The sequence below is a fragment of the Protopterus annectens genome, chromosome 1.part1 (genome assembly GCF_019279795.1).
Source record: "Protopterus annectens isolate FY-2018-M chromosome 1.part1, PAN1.0, whole genome shotgun sequence".
NCBI classification, from domain to species: domain Eukaryota; kingdom Metazoa; phylum Chordata; order Ceratodontiformes; family Protopteridae; genus Protopterus; species Protopterus annectens.
The window spans coordinates 1460857203-1460883333 of record NC_056726.1 but is presented as its reverse complement, the minus strand read 5'-3'; the positions used below and the strand labels follow the sequence as shown (position 1 = coordinate 1460883333).

The window sequence follows — 26131 nt, the reverse complement described above, 5'->3', positions numbered from 1 at the left end:
GGAAAGTTGAGTGCTGTAGTAATTTGTAGTTTAGTTAGTGCTTACAATGAGTTCTGAGCAAGTGCTGAGCAAAAGGAAACAGTTTTGAGTGCTGAAACTAAAAAACTGGCTAGTTTTAGCACCAATCCCAAGAAGAGAGCCAGCTCACGGCCTGTTTTGTGATCCACAGTCTTGTCCCACATGATGCAAGGGTCTGCAGGCTTGTAGTCTTTTTCTTGTAGAATGCCTCGAATAGCAACCAGATCAATCACATATTTTAAGCACTAACACTCACTCTCCAACCAGAAAGAGTAAGAAATCAATGCACTCTGCTCCTGCTCTCACCAGGATCAGAATTGGTGAAACCATCTCCACTAAGAGACCAGTAATTGGTGACTGCTCCTACTTGGATCTACTTCTCTGAGGTAAAGGCTAATGTCAAAGGCCTTTGGCTGACCAACACTGTAGATGACTGCAAATTGGGGAACTATCATAGACTCCCCCATAATACAAACATCTTACAAGAGTGTCTAATACAGACAAATAACTGGTGCCAAAGTCACAAATTAAACTCAATGCCAAGAAATGCATAATACTGCCTTTTGGGAAAACGGACATCCATGCTAATTACTTCATCGATAAAATACCCCTAAGAGTTCAACCAGTAGTCAGGGATCTGGAAATGTATGTAGACAGTAATCTGGCCTTTGACCACCATGTGGCAAACGTAGTAAGAAAAATAATTCTTTATTGCCCAAGTTATAAGTAACAGCGTGACATCCAGGTCCAAGGAATGTGCCACTTTACTCGGTCCATATCAAACCTATCACTGAGTATAAGTCCCCTTCAGCATGTACCTCATAAGCAACACTCAGAATGCCCACAAAGGTTCCTTACAAGAAGAATCCAAAGTATAAACACAGTCCTACACAGATCGCTCTGAAGCCCTTTCTCTATACTCTGTCTTTTACAGGTTACTGAAAGGCAATCTATGCCTGGCATACAAAGCATTCTCGGGTCCAGCTCTGATGGACCTTTTGCACATCTGCAAAATGAACATCAGAACCACTATATCCAAGGATTTAAATTCTGCTTGTGACATAAATTGGTCATGTTAGTGAGAGAGATATATGTCTCAAGAGGTCCCCCATGCTCTGGAACAGGCTCCCCATCCATATGAAGCAGAGTCCATATGCATAACCTTGACCAGTGGATGGGAAATCTGATATTCACCCCAGGTCTGGCTCCCGTGTGTCTAACAGACAGACACAGACCGTTACTACAATTGCTACGCCCAAATGAACATACCCCCCCAACGTAAACTTTAGGAACTTCCAAACTAACATGCCACCTTCTAATAAATGCCTACAATACATAGGGACACAACTGGGTTGGGTTGCATGGCTGGGCTTATAAAGGCCCTTGTAGTCATTAGCCTATTATACACATATGAAACCATGAAACAAAGATGTCAGAACAGTAGCCCAAGTACCGTAAGACCTAACCAGGGAATAAGGCCTAGCATGGTTTTCCACGGTGGTCATGATATAAGCCCTACCCCAAAAATAAGCCCCAGTTAAGATAGTCAGCAACACACGACGGACGTGTTGGATTATAAAATAATAATATTATTGACACCTGTTGACTGAGGTTATCGCACTCTGCTCGCCATTTTCAGACCATTCGGACACCCAACTTCTTCTCTCTGCAGAAAGTCGTAAAATTCTTTTCCCAGGAGTCCTCCACAATTCTTACTGTAACCCTAATCCTCACTCACACTTGACAGTTGAGATCCTTGGCCCATAAACACTGGCAAGTGTATCTTGACTGGTTCAAGTACAGACAATGCACATAAAACGTGCGCACTTGATAACAAATGGGTGTGGTTGTGTCTTCTTAACCGTCACCATTTTGTGTTGCCACTCCTGTCTCGTAAGTCTTCAATTAACCCTCCCCCAGGCAAGATGAATGCAAAAAGAAAGAGCTACTCCGAGTACAAGAAAGGAATTGTGGAGGACTCCCGGGGAAAGAATCTGATGGCTTTCTGCAAGGAGAAGTTGTTGGATCTCCGAATGGTCCAAAAATGGCGAGCAGCATACGATAACCTCAGTCAACAGGTGGACGAGGGAAATGCTAAGAAGTGCAAGTGTGGATCAGGTCGGCAACCATTATTTTCTGAGCTGGAAGACATCATCTGTGAATGGATTGCTAACAGGAGAGCAAAGGGTTTGGTTGTGCGCAGGGCTGATATTCAAGCATTTGCCCTTGCAATGGCACCACAGTTAGAAATATCCCCAAAAGAATTCAAAGCATCACAACATTGGCTGGATGGCTTCCTTCAGCGATATGAATGGTCTCTAAGAAGATCAACAACACTGTTCAAGCTGGAAGATACTGAAGTTATTAAACGTGCACTTGCATTCAAGTCCTTTGTTGATGGCATTGACTTTTCTAAATACCAACTCTCCAACATGATTGCTATGGATGAAACTGCAGTGTTGATGGGCCAAGGATCTCAAACAATTGATCAGAGGGGTGTCTCGTCAATCTACATTCCCTCCACTGGTTACGAAAGTGCATGTGTTACCTGTATTTTGGCAATTCATCTAGATGGAAAGAAAAACCCACCTCTAATTATTAGTAAGGGCAAGAAAGATAAGATTGAACATGTTTCAGGCATTTACATTCTTGAAACCGAAAAAGCCTGGTGCACACAAGCAGTTATAAAGGAAGTGGGTCGATGTAATGCTGCCACTTGTTTTGCGAGGTGGCGAAAGAGGTCTGCTAGTCTGGGATCAGCCAGCACTAACTGTGCTAAAGACATGAAGAACTTCCTTGCACAGATAAGAATAGATCAAATAATGATTTCCGCAGGAATGACTGCCTATCTCCAGACTCTTGACACTGCAATAAACAAGCCATTCAAGGACCATTTGCACATGGAACTCAATGACTACACTGAAGATAGAATGGAGAGAAATCAGCGTGGAAACTTTGTGAAACCTAGCCTGCAAGAGGTTGTGACTTAGGTGAAGAATTCATGGGATAAAATCACTGACAGCTGTGTTGCCAATGCACTAATGAGCAGGCTACATGGACAAGCAGTGCTCATTTAAGGAGAGCTCTACTGCTAGGCATGACAGATTGGGGCCAATGGTTCTACAGGAAATGTAGTTGCAAGAAATTCAGGCCGGAATTCAGGGGTTGGAGACTTATGACAAATATTCCAGAAGAAGATGACATGACTGTATTTGAATAACTTTTCCATTATCGGGGCACTCAGCTGCCAGCAAGTTCATGTCAGTTTTTTGACTTTATTGTATTAAGGTAACATTTCATTATCAAGAGGTAATTACAAAGTAAGGCCACTAGTTCCCAGACTTCATTTTTATGACTTTCCATCATTTTTCTCTTATGGTTTGGGTAAGGAATAAAATCATCACCACTCAAAAAGTGACAGTTATTCATCTGTTTTATTCCCCTCCTCCAATACACATGTATTGAGATTTTTTCTGCACTTTCTGTTAAGCATGAAATATTGCACTGTGAAAGCCAAGGTGTAGCTATTCTGAAGTTGAAATGTTTGTTGCACTGTTTATGTAGAATTCTCACACAACTGTTAACACATTACCTAGAACTGTTGCCCAATAACGGAAAAGTGCCAAATAAATGTCAGTTTGTGTACATGAATAAATGTTGATTTGTGTACATGAATAAATGTCGATTTCTGTATATGAATAAATGTAGACTGTTGTACAGGAGGGCTAAATAAGCCCTAATGCATATTTCAGTGGGGGGAAAAGTAAAAGACCCAGTCTTACTTTCGGGTAAATAAGGTAGCTCCAACAGCAAAGGAGGAGAAACTGAACAGATTACAATGGTTTGGACACGTGTGCAGGAAAGCACAAGACAATCTGGTGAAGAAGATTTGGGACACAAAGGAAGAAGGCCAAAAAAACGAGGATGTCCAGCAAAGAGATGGATGGACTGCATGAGAGAAGACCTGTGACAGGCATGATTGTTGAAGTCAGGAGAGTGGTAATGAACAGGGAAGTAAATAGTGTGGGAAGAAATAGCCAGGGAATTATTATGGCTAGGCTTGTATAGGCCCTAGAGCTGATAATCTAGTACCAACCTATGAACCTATGAACCAAGAAAGATGGTGATGGGTGACACAACACCCTGACACAATGCAGAAAATGGGAAAAAGGGGACGGATGATGTTGACATCCTTTTCACCTTGTTTTATGACAGTTTTTACAGCACTATATGCCTTTATGGCAGTGAGAATGTGCCATTGCAGCAGTTTAGACTCTGAACTGTGTGACTGTATGTGCGTGAGTGATAGTGGTATTGCCTGTACAGCTTGGATGTGGAAAACAGTAAATTTCACGCATCATGAAAGCTCAAGTAATTTGTACAATTTATTCATTGGCAGCAGAGGATAGTTTACAAACTACTGAATTCTGTCTGCATTCAATGAAAATAAGCCTTATGAAAGAGAGAGGGTATGACTTAGAATCAGATTACTGATTTGGAGAAAAAATAAAAGCCCCTGCAACTGCACGGTCACTTAACAGAACAGCGAAATATATTGCAATAAAGATTTCAGCAGAGGATATTACTACAGATGAAGGTACATCCACCTTAACAGCATCACTGCAGAGTTCCACCCTATCAAATACTCACAGTTCCCTTTCTCAAATGTGGGCACCAGTTTCCAAAATGCTGCACTTGTAAAAGGGGTACGGCATAGTCAGCCATGCAGCCAACCAACTCCACACCGTACATCTCAACATTAACTATTAATGCACTGGATAAAGCTTCTAGACATGCAGTATACAGAATTTTTGTTGATATGTTGATACAATTTATATATATATATATATATATATATATACAGAACTGGTATCTGCGCTGGACAGAGATCATATACATCTCTTAATCGCTGCCAATCTATTATCTGATCTATTATGCGCTCGAACCTCTTTCTAATTAGACCCACTGTCAGCTGATAGTGTACATTAGTGCAACTATGCACAGTCTAACTCTGGTAGTTTAGCCTGATGTCTACAATAAAATTGCTCTTACATTGTGGCTAACTTTCTTGAGTTAACATGCTGTTTTTACCCTGTGCTTAATAAGGAAACGGCTAATCACTTGGGTATCACACTGTTTTGTCTCAAGAGTAATAATTAAATGCATCTGATGTCTTTAATAACATGGTCTGTATGCACTGCATAGGGTTACGTGAACTGTTTGTACTGTGCACATTTTGTGGCTTAACATCTAGCAGAAGGATAGGCAAACTGAATTAAAGAGACCCATTCTGTAAGGAATTCAGCCATGTGATATTAAGTAGAATAACAAGATGGCACAGACAACGTGCACATAATATACATTTAAACTGTTTACTAAATAAACCAGATAAGTGTACTTAGCATTGTTTACAGTTCAAAATAAATACTTTACATGTATTTATGTAGAATAACTGAATGCCATAACCAAGTACTGTGAAACTGCTTATTACTTTGCTGAAGTTTGTGAATCTGCTGAAGATATGCTTATCTGTTAGATAAACTGCGGATTTTTCACAGGTTCATAGGTGTTTACTAGGCTAATAACCCCAAGTTCTGCTACCTTTGGTAAGTGTAAGCAGGGGATTGGGAGATTAAATGGTTCATCTCCTAGGTTCCTGCTTAAAAATATTTACAGGCCGCCTGTGTCCATTAGAGACAGATTCCCCATCCAATTGTCCAAGTTACACTTGAATTGGGTTAGGAAGGAACTCTGCTTCACATGGATGTTGACGTTACATCAGAAAGCATTGCCCTACTAACATAAGCGAGGCTGCGACAAGGCTAATTATGTGAAACTTGTTTGTGTGTAGTAAGTAGGTCTTTTTTAAGCAAATCTCAACCCATCATCTTGCAACATCTCAGGCAGCTTTTTCAGTGTAATTTTACAACCACCAAGGGGTGGCAGCTGGTTGGTGAAGGAAGTGAATAGCCTGTCCTCTGCTCAAGCGACCTATGCTGAATCTTAATATTTCCTAATTTTTTTCTCAAAATGTATTTATAATTACTAAACTTTCATACTAATATCTTACACTTGTTAAATAAACTAGCTTTTATTTGTTCTTTCCCCAACCTAGAATCACCAAACTGCTTAGGACCCATTTTCCAACATGACAGTCATTGCTACACTCAATGCTGGTAAGAATCAGAAAAAGTGAAAATGTCCTGAATGCCATTTGTCAGCAATAAGCAAGCTCATCAGGTTCTCCACCTACTAGCAACATTCCAAACGTACATTGTGTCTCACTGATAAGCTTTGTAACTCCAGTCTGTGTGGAGTAACTCAGCTGGGTGAGCAGCATCCATACACTCTCCCTTTCCCCCTATATAAGCACCAATATTTTACTTCTAAATACAGTAAATGTTTTGGTGTCTATTATGCCTTCCTGTTTCTCTGCAGTACTGCCACTTGAAAACTGCACTACCTGTTCCAAGTTACCTCTTAAGTGAAGTTCAGTGAAACTATATATTTTACTGCCTAGTTCAGAAACGTCATCATTGCTACGGGTTGTCATTTACTAATACAGCATTATCGACATAGCCAGCTCTGCTCTGGACATGTTTTTGGAGAGAGAGAGAGAGAGAGAGACTTATTAGCTCGCCAGGTTGTAACCCCACCCTCCTTGCCCATACTGCTTACTCTACTCACCTACCCTGCCCCCAATTTTCTAACACCTCCACTTCCTCTTCTTTTATACGGACATGTCAACCCCTTCTGAGAACTTTCTCCAATCAGTACATCTTCTCCACCCTTTCTCTCTATAATCTCCAATTAACATAACCTCTCTACTCACACTCCTCCTACAGCCAACATCACCACAACCTCAATCACAATATCTTCTCCACCCTGTCCATGTTCTCCACTTCCAGTCTCACCTCCACTGTACAAAATGACAATGACTCCATCCTTGAAGATCCTATCTTCACTTCAAAAAATTACCTAACAGGCTCACTCAGCTATTGAATGCTGGCTAGGCAATTCACAATTCCTCAACTCCTACTTAACCTTAAACAACAGTCTGATGTTATATATCCCTAAACGATTATCAAACCAAAAGCAACTCTTCACAACAACCTTAAAGGACAGCACCAAAATTAAGCTTGTCCCTCAGACAAAGCTGCTAGGTGCAATCGTAGATGATCACCTTAAATTTGACGAGCATACCCTACTGGCAACCCAAACACTCACCAGAAGCTAAGCACACTTTACAGAATAAAACCTTACCTAACAGACAGGCTGTTGCAATTTTCGGTCTTACACTATCTACTTCCTACCTTTGCTCTATGGCTTTCCTGTACTCAATCTTAACTCCATCCAAACCACAAGGCTTGAGCAATGTTGCAATAGTTGGTGAGCCAAATAGCCAAGGTCTTCAACTTCACAACCTGGAAACATCCTCATCTGACTATTAAAAAAAAAATTAAAGACCTGTTAGAGATTGACATCCATCCATAACCCCTTTCTCCCATTTCTGAACATGTTTGGGCTGTTACATGAACAATGACCATCACCTAGAGCAGATGTTCACACTGCCAGGTGGCTACCATTGTTCATACATTATTATAACGATTCCATACCAGATTTCAGCAGACATTGAGAGGCTCTCTCTGTATGCTATTTTCACTTTGCAAAGTTAGTTCTAGATCAGGTGACAAAATTCACTGTTTAATCAAGCATACAGAACTCATCACTGTCTTGCACTAAGGCAACTGGCTAGAGCTTCTACATGCTCTCACACACTCTTAACTGCTAGCATCTCATTTATTTATTTGTATTTTATTTATTTTACATTTGTTTACAGGAAAACTCCTGCTGGACAAGCTGTCCTTTTTCAGGGGAGGCCCAGGGAGAAAAGCTCCACAAATAAACATGACAGAGATGCTTACAATGGAGAATACACAGTTATACAAAATGAACAAAAATCACACGTAAATTTGTCTACATAAACCATGTAATGGTATCTTAATAATATGAGTCTATTTGCAGTACAGAGAAAAATGTAATAGTGTACTAATAAACAAAACAAATTTAAAAGTGGTTGTATATAGTAATTGCATAAGAGTCAGTATCCCTCTAACTGTATTCACACAAATGACTCCTAAATGTTGTCAAAATGTTTTGAGATAGTCTATTGGGGGGGGTCTGAAAAAAGATGGGACAATATCTTAGTCTGGACTGCTACATGGGCATAACTAAAGTTCAGTTAGATGTGATTTAAGTGTATGTTTTAATTCTGAAATTATGGAACTAGTTTTTATGTTTGTTGGGAGTGAGCTCCACAATTTAGCTATACAGTGGGAGTAAAGAACTTCACCAGGAAAGTTGTTAGCTTTGGTTATTTTTAGTAGAGATTTGTTGTTAGAACAAAGGAACTGGCTAGCAGTGTATGGTTGCAGTATGTTAAGGAAGGTAAGAATTTTGTCTAGTTGTTAAGAGTAATTGGTGGACTGTGGTTAGTTCGTTATAAACCAGGAGGCTGGGCAATTCAGGGCAATTACGTTTTTTAGGGCTGGGCAATGATGAGAACTGTAAGGAGACTCAGTGGCAAACCTTGCAATCTTCTTGTAGCAAGTTTCTAGTTTGCTTAGGTCTGATTTCTTGATGTTGTCAGTATTGGAGAAGCATAAAGAAGAATGGTTCTAGCGATAGTAGCCTTGGTGTTATTAGTGAGGACTTTTTGTGTCTATAAAGTGATCAGAGTTTCTTATGAACTTTTTGTACTGAGTGGGCTATCTTCTTCTTTTGGCTGCTCCCATTAGGGGTCGCCACAGCAGATAACCTGTTTCCATTTCTTCCTGTCCTCTGCATCTTGCTCTGTCATACCAACCACCTGCATATCCTCTCTCACCACATCCACAAACCTTATCTTAGGCCTTCCTCTTTTCCTGTTACCTGGCAGCTTCATCCTTAGCATATTTTTCCCAATATACTCTGCATCCCTCCTCATCACATGTCCAAACCCAACGTAATCTTGCCTCTCTGGCTTTGTCTCCAAACCTTCCAACCTGGGCTGACCCTCTAATATACTTATTCCTAATCCTGTCCATCCCCGTCAGACCCAGTGCAAATCTTAACATCTTCAACTCTGCCACGTCAAGCTCTGACTCGTGTATGTCAAATTTTAAGTTACTATCTATAACTCCAAGAAACTTGGTGTGGGTTACAACACAAATTATTGTATTGTTTGCTGATGTGATTGTAAATGATGAGAAGGAGGTGTTGATTTTAGTGGGGTGGAAAAGCATAAACTTTGTCTTATTGGGGTTAAGTATGAGCTGAGCATCTGCTAGCCATGATTCTACTTCTGAGAATGATTGTTGAGTTATGAGTTGTAACTGTTGGGGTGTAGAAGCTGTACATATTAGGGTGGAGGTGTCTGCGTAGTGGACTAAGGAAGCAAGAGAGGTAGCAGTGTATAGGTTGTTAGTAAATAGGGTGAAGAGATGGGGCCCCAGGATGGAACCTTGAGGCAGTCTTACACAGACTAAGGAGGGGGGGGTATTATGATGCCAAATGACTGCCTGCTGGCTTCCAGCTGAGTAGTGCTGGAACCATGACATGGTGGTTTGGCTGAGACTGAAATTAGAACTGCAATGAGTTTCTTATGTGACACAGCATCGAAAGCCTTGGAAAGATCGAGAAATATGGATGACATGTTTTTGCCTTCATTTCTATGATAATTAACTGTGTTAGTAAAGGCCATCAATGCAATTGTGGTGCTATGCTTTGGTGCCGAATACCATGTTGAATACTGGAGAAAAGACTGTTAGTCAGGAGATAAGTAATTGAGAATGAATACATCTTTCTGAGATTTGGATGGGGGGATAGAATTGCAATGGGGCAGTAATTAGACAATTGTGTTAAGGCCCCACCTTTATGCAATGGGAGAATGTGTGATATTTTCTAAATGGGTAGCACCTTTTGTTCAGTGATGGCCCTGTTAATAATTATGGATATGAGACGGCATCAGTAGCAATTTTAAGATATTCGGATGGAAGTTTATCTGAGACTAGTGTTGTTGCTTTTAGTTTTTTAGGTATTTTTTATATTATCTGTGAGGACAGGCTGGAATGAAAAGCTATTGTTATGACTTTAAGCAGGGAGAATCTGATGCAGAGCCGTTGTTATTAGTAAGAGCCATTATAGACTCTGAAATATTTATTGAATTATATTTCTATACTCTCTCTAGTGTTGCTGGTTGATTGGGAGGGCGTACTGGTTTGCCCTAGTTGTAGTATTTTTTTTTTACTGTAAAACAGAATTTTGGGGCGGGGTTGGTGTATGATTTGCCTAGTACTGTAGTGGTTTATTTTGTCCTGTCAGATTTACTTTGTTATGGAGTTCGAGATAGGTTTGTTTATTTGTTGATGTTTTGTTGGTTTTCAACTTCTCCCAAGCCTTGTCCCTTGTTTTTAGTAGGGATCTAGTTTCTTTGGTTGACCAGGGAGCCAGGATGGATTTTACTCTTATTGTCTTAGGTATGGCAAGGCCATCTAATATACTAAGGAATGTGGAATTGAAGATTTCTATGGCTTTGTGTAGTGAAAATGACTTGAGAGGTGTCCAGTTACAGCATTTTAGGGTGACTACGAAGTCAGAAGGGGAGAAGTTATTTTATTATGAACTTGTTTATATGCATTGATCTTGGTTGTGTTGATGTGACGTCTTAATAAGAAAGTTGTACAGGGTCACTTAAGGTGTCTGGGAGATATTCAGAGAGTAGTGAGGGTACAGGTCTGCTAGTAAGTGTCCAGTCCAGGATGGACTGTTTCTTGGAAGTTTTATCTATTTTGGTAGGGGATTTGATTAGCTGAGTAAAACCATGTAGATTTATATGGATGTTTGACTTAAGGGAATCACGTGTTCCAGTCTATGTTGAAATTACCAATTAGGATGGTTTCTTGTGTGAAGGTGGTAGAAGTCCACTGTAATATGTATTCAACTGTGGCTAAGTTATTGCCTGGGGAGATGTAGACTCCTATTAAGTTGAGATGTTCTCTGTTAATTATTAGCTTTGTAAACATTATTCTGTATTGTGGAAGTCAGGTGTGGGTTGATTACAGAGTAGCAAACTGAGATTATTTTTCAACAAGATAACTAACCTACTCCTTTTTTGTTTGGCCTAACTTAAGGCTGTTATAACCTAGAGGGGTTACTTCGTTGTTACTGATGTGTGGCTTTAGCCATGTCTCAGTTATTAAGGCAAGACTATAACTGCATGCAGTTCTTGAACTTTAAGTATTCTTCTGATATTTATGTTAAGAATAAGTAGGTCAGCTCCCGTTCTGGGAATCTTGAAGAAGCATTATGGGTCTGGTGTAGACCGAGTGGTTATGACTGCTGGATTGGTTTTGGTTTCCAGGGTTAGGGTGGATATCTTCTACTTTTGGCTGCTCCCATTAGGGGTTGCCAAAGCGGATCATCTGTTTCCACTTCTACATGTCCTCTGCATCTTGCTCTATCACACCAACCACTTACATTGTCCTCTCTCACTACATCCATAAACCTTATCTTAGGCCTTCCTCTTACCTGGCAGCTCCATCCTTAGCATCCGTCTCCTTATATACCCAGAATCCCTCCTCAGGACATGTCCAAACCAAAGCAATCTCCTCTCTAGCTTTGTCTTCAAACCATCCAACCTTAGCTGACCCTCTTAATAAACCAGTTCCTAATTCTGTCCATCTTTGTCACACCCAATGCAAATGTTAACATCTCTAGCTCTGCCAACTCCAGCTCCAACTCCTGTCTTTTCAGCATCACCATCTCTAACCCATATAACACAGCTGGTCTCACTACCCTCTTGTAAACCTTCCCTTTCACCTATTACTGGTACCCATCTGTCACAAATCACTCCCGGCACTCTTCTCCACCCACTCCACCCTGCCTGCACTCCTTCACCTCTCTTCCACACTCACCATTACTCTTAATTGTTAATCCCAAGTATTTAAACTCATCTACCTTCACAAAATCTACTCTCTGCATCCTTACCATTCCTCTATCCTCCCTCTCATTTACATACATATATTATGTCTTAGTCCTGCCGACCTTCATTCCTCTCTTCTCTAGAGCATATCTCCACTTCTCTAGGGTCTCCTCAACCTGTTCCCTACTCTCACTACAGATCACAATATCATCCGCAAACATCATAGTCCACGAGGATTCCTGTCCGATCTCATCTGTCAACCAGTCCATCACCACTGCAAATAAGAAAGGGCTCAGAGCTGATCCTTGATGTAATTCCACCTCCACCATGAATGCATCCTGTCACTCCTACTGTAGATCTCACCACTGTCACACTACCCTCGTACATATCCTGTACCACTCTTACATACTTCTCTGCCACTCCCAACTTCCTCATACAATACCACAAATCCTCCCTAGGCATCCTGTCATATGCTTTCTCCAAGTCCACAAAGACACAATGCAACTCGTTCTGACCTTCTCCATACTTTTCCATCAACACCCTCAGAGCAAACATCACATCTGTAGTGCTCTTTCCTGGCAAGAAACCATACTGCTGCTCACTAATCATCACCTCCCTTCTTAACCTATCTTCCACTACTCTTTCCCATAACTTCATGTCGTAACTGATCAATTTTATCCCTAGGTAGTTTCTACATCTTTGTACATCATCCTTATTCTTACAAATCAGTGCCAAAACGCTTCTCCACTCCTCAGGCGTCCTCTCACTTTCCAAGATTTTATTAAACAATCTGGTTAAAAACTCCACTGCCATCTCTGCTAAACAACTCCATGCTTCCACATTTATGCCATCTGGACCAACAGCTTTTCCATTCTTCACCCTCTTCATAGCTCCTTACTAATCTGTTGCGCTTCCTGATTCACTATCCCCACATCATCCAACCTTCTCTCTCTCATTCTCTTCATTCATCAGCCCCTCAGAGTACTCTTTCCACCTGCTCAACACACTCTCCTCGCTTGTAAGTACATGGATAACACTGCTGAAAATGAGTTGGGATGCAATGTGTGTAATATATTTTAGCAGTTTTGAAAGCAGTTCATCATATATGAGGGAAAAGGATGGGGAATGTTTAAGATAGAGTAAAGAATAAGAGATTAGATTAGTGGTAGCCAACACATGGTTCAGAAAGAGAGACAGTCATAAATCACATACAAGAGTAGTCAACATGCAACTCAGGTAGACTTCCTCCTAGTACGGAAAAGGCACTGGGGCAGAATCCATGATTGCAAAGTCACCCCCAGAGAAACAGTCAGCCCACAACATAAACCACTAGATGCCACAATCAGCTGCAAGCAGTGGTTAGAGAAGGCTCTAAGGTCAGACACCCGGCTAAAGACCTGGAAGTTGACTGGAGAGAAAGTACAACAGTTCAATGAATTATTCAGGGCTCTAGCACCCCAAGAAGAGGAGGAAATAGGTGGAGTTGAAGAAGAATGGCAGCACCTAAAAACAGCATGTGTTAGGACTACAGAAAATATATGTGGCCAAGCCAAGTATGGAAATAAGGTACATAAGGAAAGCTGGAGGTGGAATGCAGAAGTCCAGGAAGTCGTCAAAAGAAAAAAGGAGTGCAGGAAGAAGTGGGAGACTGAAAAGACTGACCAGGCTGGGAAGTACTACTGGTTGGCTAACAAAGAAGGTAAGAAAGAAGTTGATATTTAGTTTCTTTTTCTTTTCTTATTTCCTTCTTATAATATTTTTAATTCAGAGAATAATGGGATGGTTAAAATAAAAAAATAAAAATAGTTTCCATGTCAAATGTCAGTACTGGGATGTTATCGCTCTTCCAATTATTGTACTGGCTAACCTACATCTGGGTGGATACGGTTTGCAACTTAAAATATAACAAAACTATCAATCCATAAAATAAGCCATTCTGTATAAAAATGCATTTAATTAAACCTTACTTCTCAAGCAGAGCACTACGTTCAACTGACAAAATGGAACAGACAAAGTAATAGACTAACAACCTTTGAATCTGAACTTAAAAAATCTAATACACACATGGCTACCTATGCACATACAGGGACTAGTTCAATCAGTGTGTTATTTAATAAAATGATTTTTACAAAAGCTTTGCTTTGGAAGACTGTTTTTGAGTGAAAATTAGTAATTTTGTTTTTTGAGGGTTAAGCAGGAGTTATGAGTTGTCTAGCTAGGATTCTAGAGTAACTTCATGAACGTTTTGTATGTTACAGGCTGTAAAGATGAGTGTGGAGTCATCTGTATCTTGTACAAGAGTGGCATACTTGGAAGCAATGTGTAGATATTTTATAAATACGTTAAACAGGAAGAGTCCGAGTATGGATCCTGTGACACTCCTACAGTAATGGACAGAAAATATGAGTATTCTTGGCATTTAACTGCTTGGAATCTAAAAGGTAGCTGTCAGACCAAGAGTGGGAGAAGAGAGTCACAGAGGAGAAGTTTAGTAACAGTTAATGATGAGAAAAAGGCGTTGCATGGTTTGGACAAGTCTACGAATAAGGATAAGAAATACTGGAAACCTAGTATTAGCAAAATAAAAGAGGACAGTAGTGGTGCTATTGTTGGAACGAAAACCATGTTGTGTGGGGTAAAGAAGGTTGTTCATGGTAAAATACTGAAGTAATCAGGAATGCATACCCCTTTTCTTATATTTTATGTAATAGTGACAGGACAACAAATGGTATGAAGTTGAGGAGTAGCTCTCAACTATCCAGATTTTTACTTCATATTTTTGGTCTGTCCTCATAAAATGTATGTTTTTCTTGCAAATCACTGAGGATTTTATCATTAAATGACATAAATTTCAGTTTTGGATGTTGTTGCCTTCAGAAAATACAAACTTACACTAACCTTGTTATTCTAGCAACTTTCTAACTTTATAAGAACAACATATAATATCTGTCCCTATTGTTGAGCCTTTGCCCCCACCAATATTTTAGGCTTTGTCCTGAACTTGTGACAAGAGGTTTAAATGACATAGTCAGCAGAGGATCCCCACTCTGGAAGAAGTATGAACGCCTTCTTACAAACAGCTGGAACATGACATTCTAGAATGGATCCGTTTATTATTTATTTGACATTTATTACCGGGAAAGTCTGCTTCGGAGCAGGGAAACCCATTTTCAGCAGATGCCTGGGGAGAAAAGCTCCAAAAAGTGAAACAAGTTATATGACTACATGTAAAAATATTAATACAAAGTAAAAAAAAATAGAAGTATAAAATGAACATGAGCAAGAACAAAATAAAAATATCAAAATTACAGGTATAAACTATTACAATAAATATAACAAATTACAGAACAAAAGTTTAAGACAAAACTTAAATGTTAAAACTAGTGACAATTGGTGAAAAACAAGTGCAGGAAAACAAGGTAAAGGATGAGAGAGGAACTTAGAGCAAGAGGGTTAACTAGGTAGAGGAGGAGGAAAATAGAGCATAAGGAAGGTTGCTAAATGGATGGATGGATGGTTGGTGATGGACAGGTTGACATATGAGATCAGACAGGAGTCTCCGTGGACTATGTTTGCAGATGACATTGTGATCTGTAGTGAGAGTAGGGGAACTGGTGGAGGAGACCCTGGAGAGGTGGAGATATCCTCTAGAGAGAAGAGGAATGACGGTCAGCAGGACTAAGACCGAATATATGGTGTGTGAAGGAGAGGGAGGATAGAGAAATGGTGAGGATGCAGGGAGTAGAGTTGGCAAAGGTGGATGAGTTTAAATACCTGGGATCAACAGTTCAAAGTAATGGTGAGTGTGGAAAAGAGGTGAAGAAGAGAGTACAGGCAGGGTGGAGAAGAGTGTCAGGGGTGATTTGTGACAGACGAGTACCAGTAAGAGTGAAAGGGAAGGTCGACAAGAGGGTAGTAAGACTAGCTATGTTGTATGGGTTGGAGACAGTGGCACTGACAAAAAGGTAGGAGTCAGAGCTGGATGTGGCAGAGTTAAAGATGTTAAGATTTGCACTGGGTGTGACAAGGGTGGACAGGATTAGGAATAAGTATATTACAGGGTCAGCCCAGGTTGAAAGGTTTGGAGACAAAGCCAGAGAGGCAAGATTATCAAAGAATTTTAAGTCACAGACAGTTGATGAAGGAATAAAAGGGTGGTAGGAGGAAGACGAAGGGGGTAAGGGAAGGAGACCTGGCTATTGTGTATATTGACAACTGAATAGGTAGTATGAGAAGGTTAGTGTGTCAAGCAGGGTTAGAGCAGGGACAGATCCATGCTTTGCTGAAGTATTCCTTTCACGTGTTTTTAAATGAGAGGAAGTTGATGCTTGATATACTGTTTGTGGGACGTTTGTTCCAAGCTTGGCAGTAAAATAGGTGTATAGGAATTTTCCATCAGTTTTGCTAGGCTTGTGTATAAAAAGCTGTTTGTGTTTGGATCTTAGATCTACTGGAGAAATAGGCAGAAAGAACAGATGTTGCTTCAGGACAGGCAGTAGGCCTGCAGATAACATTGTGGGCTGTTTAGAATTGCAAGAAAGTGAGCTGCTGTGGAAGCTCCAGCCATTTTAATGATTGAAGTGTAGTGCAGTGATGAGTAGAATATGAAGAGTTTGTGGCAAATTTTGCAATTTTAGTATAGCAGGCTTCAAGTTTTGATGAGAGAGGTCTGACAGATCAGTAAGGATACTGAAACCATACAAGAAAGAAGGTAATAAGAAGATATTAACGAGTGATTCTAGTAGACTGGTTAAGAACGGGTGAATATCTGTAAAGCATACCCAGTTTCTGGTGAGTTTTTTTGTGTTTTGTATATGGAGGTTGAATTTTAAGCTGTCAATAATTACATCTAGCAGCATGGTGTATGGGATGGGATGGTTTGAATCGGTATATTTATTTGGGGAATTAATTCTGAAACTTGTTTTATATTCTTTTGAAGTTTTTTTGAGACAAAGAGCAGTTTTTTTTTTTTTTTATTGGCTAACTAAATAACTCTTAACTGCTTCTCAGAGTTCAATGGATGAGAACGCTTCTTCAGTAGTTTTTGAAGGTCAGCCAATTTCTTAGCTGTGCAGATAACAGTTGAATCATCAGCATATTGGCTTAATATGAATAACTTGATATCACAGAGCTTCAGCTGCAATTTTTGGAAATTCAGGAAGGATGTTCGCAGCAGAGTCTATCATATTTAGTTTTAGGAGATTATTTTCTTATGGTGGAGGTTGGGAAAGGTTTGACTTAGAAGTGATCTTCCACAGGGTTTTATTGGTGGAATGGTCTTTGATAAGTGAAGCTACAGCTTGAAAGAAGTGTATTTGTTAAAGTTACTGGTAAATGTCTTCTAGGGAGAAAGTGGTTGTTGCTGGATCTAGTCATTTTGCATTGATGACCTGAATTTAAGGATCACTTTAGGTTGCCTGTTGTAATTAAAGCAGTGGACTTTTTTGTCATGTCTTACACTGGGTTTGATTTTATTTACTTGACTGTAGTGTAGAAGTTTTTCTTGGGATTTGTTAGTGTGCCATGCTTCAGCTCCAAGCACAATTAGTTGTCTACTGTTTTTATATATAGCCATTTTGCTGTATTTAAGTTTAACTCTTTCTCCTGATGGCAGTATGTTTATTCAGTACATTGGCAAAGGTTTTACTAGTAAGTTTGAAGGAGTTTGGCTAAAGGAAGATTTTTTTTTTTAAGTATGTTCCACTTGTACTGCTTTGTGAGTGGAAAGGAAATTGTCTACATTAAAACTGGATAGGTCATACACATTCCTGTAGGCATGATGTTTTACTGGACTGCATAGAAGCCTGTTCACAAAACAAGACAGGGGATCACTTAGATTACCAATACAGAAATATAACTTTTTGGCATAAAAAAGTTTCCATGTTTACCAATCAAAGTAAACAATTTTCAACTATACTTTATAGGTTTTCCTTTCAGTAAAAATACCATAAATGTGTCAGTATATTATGTAATCATCATCATCTTTCAGCTGTTCCCGTTAGGGGTCACCACAGCGGATCATCTGTTTCCATTTCTTCCTGGCCTCTACATCTTGCTCTGTCACAACACCTACCTGCATGTCCTCTCTCACCACATCCATAAACCTTATCTTAGACCTTCCTCTTTTCCTGTTACTTGGTAGCTTCATCTTTAGCATCTTTTTCCCCAATATACACAGCATCCCTCCTCAGCATATGTCCATAGGTTCATACTAGGCTATCTGCCCTAGGGCATTTATAAGCCTAGCCAGAGTGTGTTTGGCTTTTGCCACCCATTTTAAATTAATTTTGCTATGCCCTTTTTCGAGGTTAGTATACTGTGCCTCTGTCTAACAGTGACACAGAAGTGATACCCGGGGTAAACCTACGATCTCCCATCCACTCATCAAGATTCCTCTTGAAGAGAGTCAATGAGGGACTCTGCCTAACCTGGACTGGGAATTTTATTCCAGAGTGAAGGGAGCCTCTGGGTTATGAATCTGTCCTTCCAGCATGTCCTATTTATTTCAGTGCTGAGGTTCAAGTCTCTTGAGCGCGTAAGCTCGATGGGATTTGGATTTTCTGAGGTGCAGCATGTCCATTAATTCCGGGTTGGGCATGGCTTTATACATCAGGCACAGATCGCCTCTGAACAGGCGGTATGCCACTGAGTAGAGCTGGAGTTTCTTTAACCGGGCAGCATATGGCATCTGTTTGAGCCCTTTGATCCTCTTGGTGAGGTACTTTTGGGGTCTTTCCAGTTGCTGCAGGTGTCTGCTAAGGTACATCTCAAAAGGGGCATTGTACTCAATTATGGGCCTGATGAGGGATGAGTAAAGAGGCACGATGACCTCCCCTGATCTAGATGTGAATCCCTTCATGATTAGGTGGGCTATATAAAATGTTTTTCTAACCACTTTGGCCACGTGGTTGTCAAATGAGAGATTGCTATCAACTTGGGTCCCTAATTACTTCTTCTGTACTTAATGGATTACCACCTATGTGGTAATTTGTGGGCACTTTGTTTTTGCCAAAGGGGATGACTATACACTTTTTGGCATTTAGCTTGAGGCCATGGCTCTGGCACCAGTTGTCCGTTTCTATGAGGCCCTTTTGGAGGATGCTTGTGTCGGCTGGAGAGTCGATTATGGCGCCCAGTTTGCAGTCATCTGCAAACTTGGTCAGCCACAGTCCTTCCGTGTTGGCCTGTACCTCCGAGAAATATATACCAAACAAGAAAGGTCCCAGGACTGAGCCTTGTGGGACACCACTTGTAACTGGTTTGAAGTCTAACATGGCTCCAGCAATTCTAACCATGTGGGTTCAGTCCTTGAGCCAGTTTGCAATCCATCTAGTGACATAGAGGTTTATATTTAAGCTGGTGAGCTTATCTATAATGCCCGAGTGGGGTATTGTATCGAAGGCTTTTGCGAGGTCCAGGTAGGCTGTGTGGACCACCTTCCCCTAGTCAATGGCCTTGGTGACTGTTTCAAAGAAATCAACCAGGTTTAAGAGGCAGGATCTGCCCTTAAAGCCGAACTGGGTAGGATCCAGTGTCTGTAGGTCCCCAATATCTTTATTTATGAGGTCCATGATGATCCTTTCCATAGCTTTGCAGACCAAGCTAGTCAGGCTTATGGGGCGATAGTTTCCAGGATCCGTTGAGGCACCACCTTTATGGAGAGGGACCATCTGTCAATGCCAAATGAACATAATCTTGCCTCTCTGCCTGTGTCTCCAAACCTTCCAACCTGGGCTAACCCTCTAATATTCTTATTCCTAATCCTGTCAGCCCTCGTCACACCGAGTGCAAATCGTAACATCCTTAACTCTGCCACATCCAGCTCTAACTCCTGCCTTTTTGTCACTGCCACTGTCTCCAACCCATATAACATAGCTGGTCTCACTACCCTCTTGTAGACCTTCCCTTTCACTCTTACTGGTACTAGTCTGTCACATATCACTCCTGTCACTCTTCTCCACCCACTCCATCTTGCCTGTACTCTCTTCTTCACCTCTCTTCCATACTTACCATTACTCTGAACTATTGATCCCAAGTATTTAAACTCATCCACCTTCTCCACCTCTACTCCTTGCATCCTCACCATTCCTCTATCCTCCCTCTCATTCACACACATATATTGCCGTAGTCCTGCTGACCTTCACTCCTCTTCTCTCTAGAGTATATCTCCATCTCTCCAGGGTCTCCTCCACCTGTTCCCTATTCTCACTACAGATCACAATGTCATCTGCAAACATCACACTCCACAGGGACTCCTGTCTGATCTCGTCTGTCAACCTGTCCATCACCAATGCAAAGAAGAAAGGACTCTGAGCTGATCCTTGATGTAATCCCACCTCCACCTAAAAACGCATCCGTCACTCCCACCGCAGACCTCACTGCTGTCACACTACCCTCTGACATATCCTGTACCACTCTTACATACTTCTATGACACTCCCGACTTCCTCATACAATACCACAACTCTTCTTTACGCACCCTGTCATATGCTTTCCCCCAAGTCTACAAAAACACAATGCAACTCCTTCTGACCTTCTCTGTACTTCAACACTCTCAGAGAAAACATTGCATCTGTAGTGCTCTTTCCCAGCATGAAACCATACTGCTGATCACTAATCATCACGTCCCTTCTTAATCTAGCCTCCACTACTCTTTCCCATAACTTCATGCTGTGACTGATCAACTTAATCCCTCTGTAGTTACTAAATAAAAAATATAGATATACAAAACAATAAATGAGCAACATCTCTCCTGAGAGCTCAAAACACGTCAACCTCTTGGTGTAAGAGGTCTGGCCAAAGCCAGAAATAATAAGAGGAACGGGACAAAAGCCAAAAAATAGGGGTAGATTTTAAATATTGCTCTCATAAACTTAAAAAGTTGCTAGAACAACGGGATTTATGTTTTTATGTCAGCATGCACTATCTGAATGATAAGAACTCTGAAGCTCAAGCAGGTGTCATTATTTAGTAGCTTCAATCCTCGGTTTTTAACAGGAAACCACAATTTTATGATGGGCAGACAAAAATATAAGGCAAAAATGTAGACATTCAGCGGAAATCTGGGCAGTTAAGAGGGATGACTCGAAAAACACGACGAAACCAGACGAGCGAAGTCGCACATTACCTGACATCTCTGTTAATTTTATAGGCATAGCACAGGGACCGGTTTAAAATATTACTTTAATCTATTCGGAAAACTGAATACAGCATTTTGCATCAAACCGCTTCTTTTTCTGAAGAATAACAAGTACAACATTGTTAATACTTGCAATTATTGACCGCACTTCGTTATTTATCACAATTAAAAGTAAAAAAAAAAAAAAAAAAAAAAAAAAACACGAGCGCCTGCAAATCCTGATTGCAGATTTTACAATGCCCACATTAACAGCCTCTGGAGTCATCACCAAAAATGCTTCACTGGGAAAACTATACAAGTTACAAATAACTCAATAAAACCTGGGCATCTAATTCCTCATTCTTTTCTATACATACAGATAAATACGTATATAGTAAAAGCAACAATTAAGCGTCTTCTAACTCAAGTTTCATGAGCTTTGGTGACGTCTCATAGTCAACAGAAACACTTTCCAATTACTAACAACACACTCTACATCATCTCAACCACTTAAAGTCAACAATTATAGCACCTCGTGTAAGTCAGTCACTGTAACGCTCACATGCCTAAATCAAAATATCTCCCAAGATGAAGTAAAAATTAGCAACAATAACAAATGAAATACTTCCCTCAGAAAATGTCACCCACCCCAACATATATTTAATAAATCAAAACAAACAGATGTAAAAAAAAGCGTTTTCAAAAAAATTCCCTTCTAACACAGTTACATTCCAAAAAAAGACTCTAAAATGGCACAAATTAACTACGGAATAAGAACCCGCCCATCAATGGCTGACTTCGTCCGACCCCTGGTTACGTCATTTCCGCTAAGCACCCTTTTGAAGAACCTCGATTGGTAGCTCGCGCAGGGAAAGTTAGTGCCAACAGTCACGGATTAATTATATGGCGTTCGGGAGTCACCAACGCCCGGTGGCGTAAGACACACCCGCGTGATGTGAAACCACAGCTGAAACCGTTTGACAAAAATATGTACGTTTACTTCTCCATAGTTTTTGGCAACACTAACTTACAGCAGCGAAAAGTTCAATTTATTTTATATTTCGCATGTATTAATACACCCACTCAAAAAACAAAGTCGCGCCCGTTTATACACTCATACACGGGGTTACCGTAAACCGTCAAATGAGTAACTAGAACATATTCGCTGTACGGTAAGATGTAGTGTAAAACTGCTATGGTTTCCGGATTCTGTGGTGCCACTTTCATAAGCATGACTTCGATCGGTGCCCAGTACATGGAGATGCGCCCACATCACATGTTACCGGTTACCGCTTAGCCGCCTTATAAGGCAAGGAACGTTTTGTATCGGCAGTAAAACAACTGTCGGGCACCCGTAAAAAAGTTCTTATTTTCTTCCAGCAGCACTGAAACCGTTTCTTCAGCCCTATGCCCGGAGGGGCTGTAGAGACACCCAATCTTCTCAAAGAATACTGAAAGCGGTTTAAATACTGTTTATGGACTTAACATACAGCCCAGTGTGGTGTCAACGATTTACATTGCATGTCCCCCAACCCCCCACAACAACGTTTCTTTTCTTTCTTGTTTCAGGTGTTCATCAGACCTTTTTACGCCCCGTTTTTGTTTGGTCGGATTATTTATTGATTTTTAGTCATACTTACTTCTGTCAGTACAGCTGTTTTCTCCCAGGTGAGCTGTCTTCAAAATTTCTGTGTTCTCTGTTTTAAAAGTAATGTTATTTATTTTTTGTATATGCAACCCTAAATCGCGGAAGCCCGAATGTTAGACAAAAGGTTTTGCTGACGTGGGTGTTGGACAGAAACGCCCGAGGGCTGGAGACCTATTTAAAGGGGCCGTGTTCACTTTTTGCACCAGTAAAACCTGCCTAAACGGACTCGGTGCCAAAATTATAGATGGTTAGCACGTGCCAGCGACTTAAGTACAACCGTCATACATTATATTTTTGATTTATATTGCAGGCGTTATATTGGGTAAATTGAGTAGTAAATATTTGTTTATTGTTGCCTAAGTAGGGCTCCATGTTTGCGTTTCTGTGGGTTGAGCTACCATGATGATATTTAGAGCTAGGGGAGCCAGAAGATGGTTGTTTAGTGTTTTCCCAACGAACAGCACTGCTCATGTCTTGGTGAGAGTGTGCAAACTGTACACTTTGGATATTGTGGAGTGGCTACTGAGGATGTGTTGCTGCTTTAAGACAGTAGTAGGTCTGTGCTGCGTAAACATCTAGGCTGCATAAACTGCACCCAGTGAAACAACACTGTTTTTAGAAGGGGTGTTATTTGCAGGAAGGCTGGTGGAGTAGAGCTACACCATGTGTGCTGCGTTGACAGCCTGCCGCATGGAGCACACTTGTCAGTAGTGCGCATTATGTTTGGCTTTACTCGAAGTGATGGTGGGTGTATGGTGTTGCGATAACAAAACTTAAAAGTCGCATTGAAACAACAAGCTTGCATTAGTCCATAGTGATGCGGCTGGGGTAAGGGTGACATATTTTATTGGGGGGGGGGGGGGGGTACAGCACTAATCCACTAGGTCATGCTACCGGCTCAGTCCGGGAGATGTTAAAAGGATAAAGTAAGAAAAAAAAAACAGGGCAATTTTGACACGTGTGCAAAAGTAATCAATATATTTGTTTGATCAAGGGACAGAATTGTTAGAAAAGTATTTGCAACGCAATCAGTAATGTACATTTGTTTCAGCCGGTGTTACAAGTCAAACATTGTTTACAATACGTACAATTGAACAGGCAACGTATATGCAACATACAGTATTTATATTTCTGATAAAATAATGAGAGGTAATGAATGAGATCGGGATTGGGTACTTTGGACTGCACAAATTATTCCTTAATACATCCTTTATGTACTGAATCACAGATCCAGTCACTTCTGCACTGCAGTTACACCCCCAGAATCGCTGTATTCCAGATACTTAGTCCTTTTCATGCAGTGTGCATGAAGCCAAGAAATGCATGCAAGGCACAAGACGGGAAGTAATCCCCCCCCCCACACACACACACACACACACACTGCATGTTTCTTGTCAGAAAACTTTTTCAATTAAAAAAATCAGAAAATAATTTAGTTAAATCTGGCATTCTGAAAAAAAAAAACATTTAACAGAATGTAAAAATTGTCTAAGGCCAGCTTCGAGAGAAAAATTGCACAGGACACTAAGGATAACCACAAGGCTTTCTTTAGTTATGTTAGGAACCTGGGTGGTAATTCCCAGATATGCTCAGAATTAGTCCAAAATGACAAAAAATACACCGAACCCACAGACATTGCCAACATCCTAGCTGACAGGTTCAGCGCAAACTTCTCCCACCAAAGGGCAAATATCTATCCCAGCAGAGTGCTGCCCCCCTGACATCTCAGATGCTCAGGTAAGAGCCGCCCTCTCCAAAGCAAAAAACACAGCATCAATGGGACCAGAACTCCAAGAAGAGCTAAACCCAAACATATAACTACTGTTCAATCTCAGCCTTACTACAGGATATGTGCCCAAAGAGTGGCGTACAGCAACAGTGGTCCCTCTCCATAAAGGTGGTGCCTCAACGGATCCTGGAAACTATCGCCCCATAAGCCTGACTAGCTTGGTCTGCAAAGCTGTGGAAAGGATCATCATGGACCTCCTAAATAAAGATATTGGGGACCTACAAACACTGGATCCTATCCAGTTCGGCTTTGTTAAGGGCAGATCCTGCCTCTTAAACCTGGTTGATTTCTTTGAAACAGTCACCAAGGCCATTGACGAGGGGAAGGTGGTCCACACAGCCTACCTGGACCTCGCAAAAGCCTTCGATACAATACCCCACTCGGGCATTATAGATAAGCTCACCAGCTTAAATATAAACCCCTATGTCACTAGATGGATTGCAAATTGGCTCAAGGACAGAACCCACATGGTTAGAATTGCTGGAGCCATGTCAGACTCCAAACCAGTTACAAGTGGTGTCCCACAAGGCTCAGTCCTGGGACCTCTCCTGTTCGGTATATATTTATCGGAGGTACAGGCCCAACACGGAAGGACTGTGGCTGACCAAGTTCGCAGATGATTGCAAACTGGGCGCCATAATCGACTCTCCAGCCGACACAAGCATCCTCCAAAAGGGCCTCATAGAAACAGACAACTGGTGCCAGAGCCATGGCCTCAAGCTAAATGCCAAAAAGTGTATAGTCATCCCCTTTGGCAAAAACAAAGTGCCCACAAATTACCACATAGGTGGTAATCCATTAAGTACAGAAGAAGTAATTAGGGACCTGGGGACCCAAGTTGATAGCAATCTCTCATTTGACAACCACGTGGCCAAAGTGGTTAGAAAAACATTTTATATAGCCCACCTAATCATGAAGGGATTCACATCTAGATCAGGGGCGTCATCGTGCCTCTTTACTCATCCCTCATCAGGCCCATAATTGAGTACAATGCCCTTTGGGATGTACCTTACCAGACACCTGCAGCAACTGGAAAGACCCCAAAAGTACCTCACCAAGAGGATCAAAGGGCTCAAACAGATGCCATATGCTGCCCGGTTAAAGAAACTCCAGCTCTAATCAGTGGCATACCGCCTGTTCAGAGGCGATCTGTGCCTGACGTATAAAGCCATGTCCAACACGGAATTAATGGACATGCTGCACCTCAGAAAATCCAAATCCCATCGAGCTCTGCGCTCGAGACTTGAACCTCAGCACTGAAATAAATAGGACATGCTGGAGGGACAGATTCATAACCCAGAGGCTCCCTTCACGCTGGAATAAAATCCCAGTCCAGGTTAGGCAGAGTCCCTCGTTGACTCTCTTCAAGAGGAATCTTGATGAGTGGATGGGAGATCGTAGGTTTACCCCGGGTATCACTTCTGTGTCACTGTTAGACAGAGGCACAGTATACTAACCTCGAAAAAGGGCATAGCAAAATAAATTTAAAATGGGTGGTGAAAGCCAAACACATTCTGGCTAGGCTTATAAATGCCCTAGGGCAGATAGCCTAGTATGAACCTAAAGGTTAAACTAAAATCTTAATAAATATGCTAAG

The 26131-nt window shown here is 41.0% G+C and overlaps 1 protein-coding gene across 1 annotated transcript in view; it reads right to left on the bottom strand.

Annotated features, from left to right (window-relative positions):
- Positions 1 to 22896, bottom strand: part of ZBTB8A (zinc finger and BTB domain containing 8A) — a 174450-nt gene extending 151554 nt beyond the window's left edge. Inside the window, exon 1 of the mRNA XM_044082445.1 lies at positions 22738 to 22896. The gene's annotated coding sequence lies outside the window, so the exon portion shown is untranslated. The remainder of the gene's footprint in view (positions 1 to 22737) is intronic.
- Positions 22897 to 26131: the final 3235 nt, after the last annotated feature.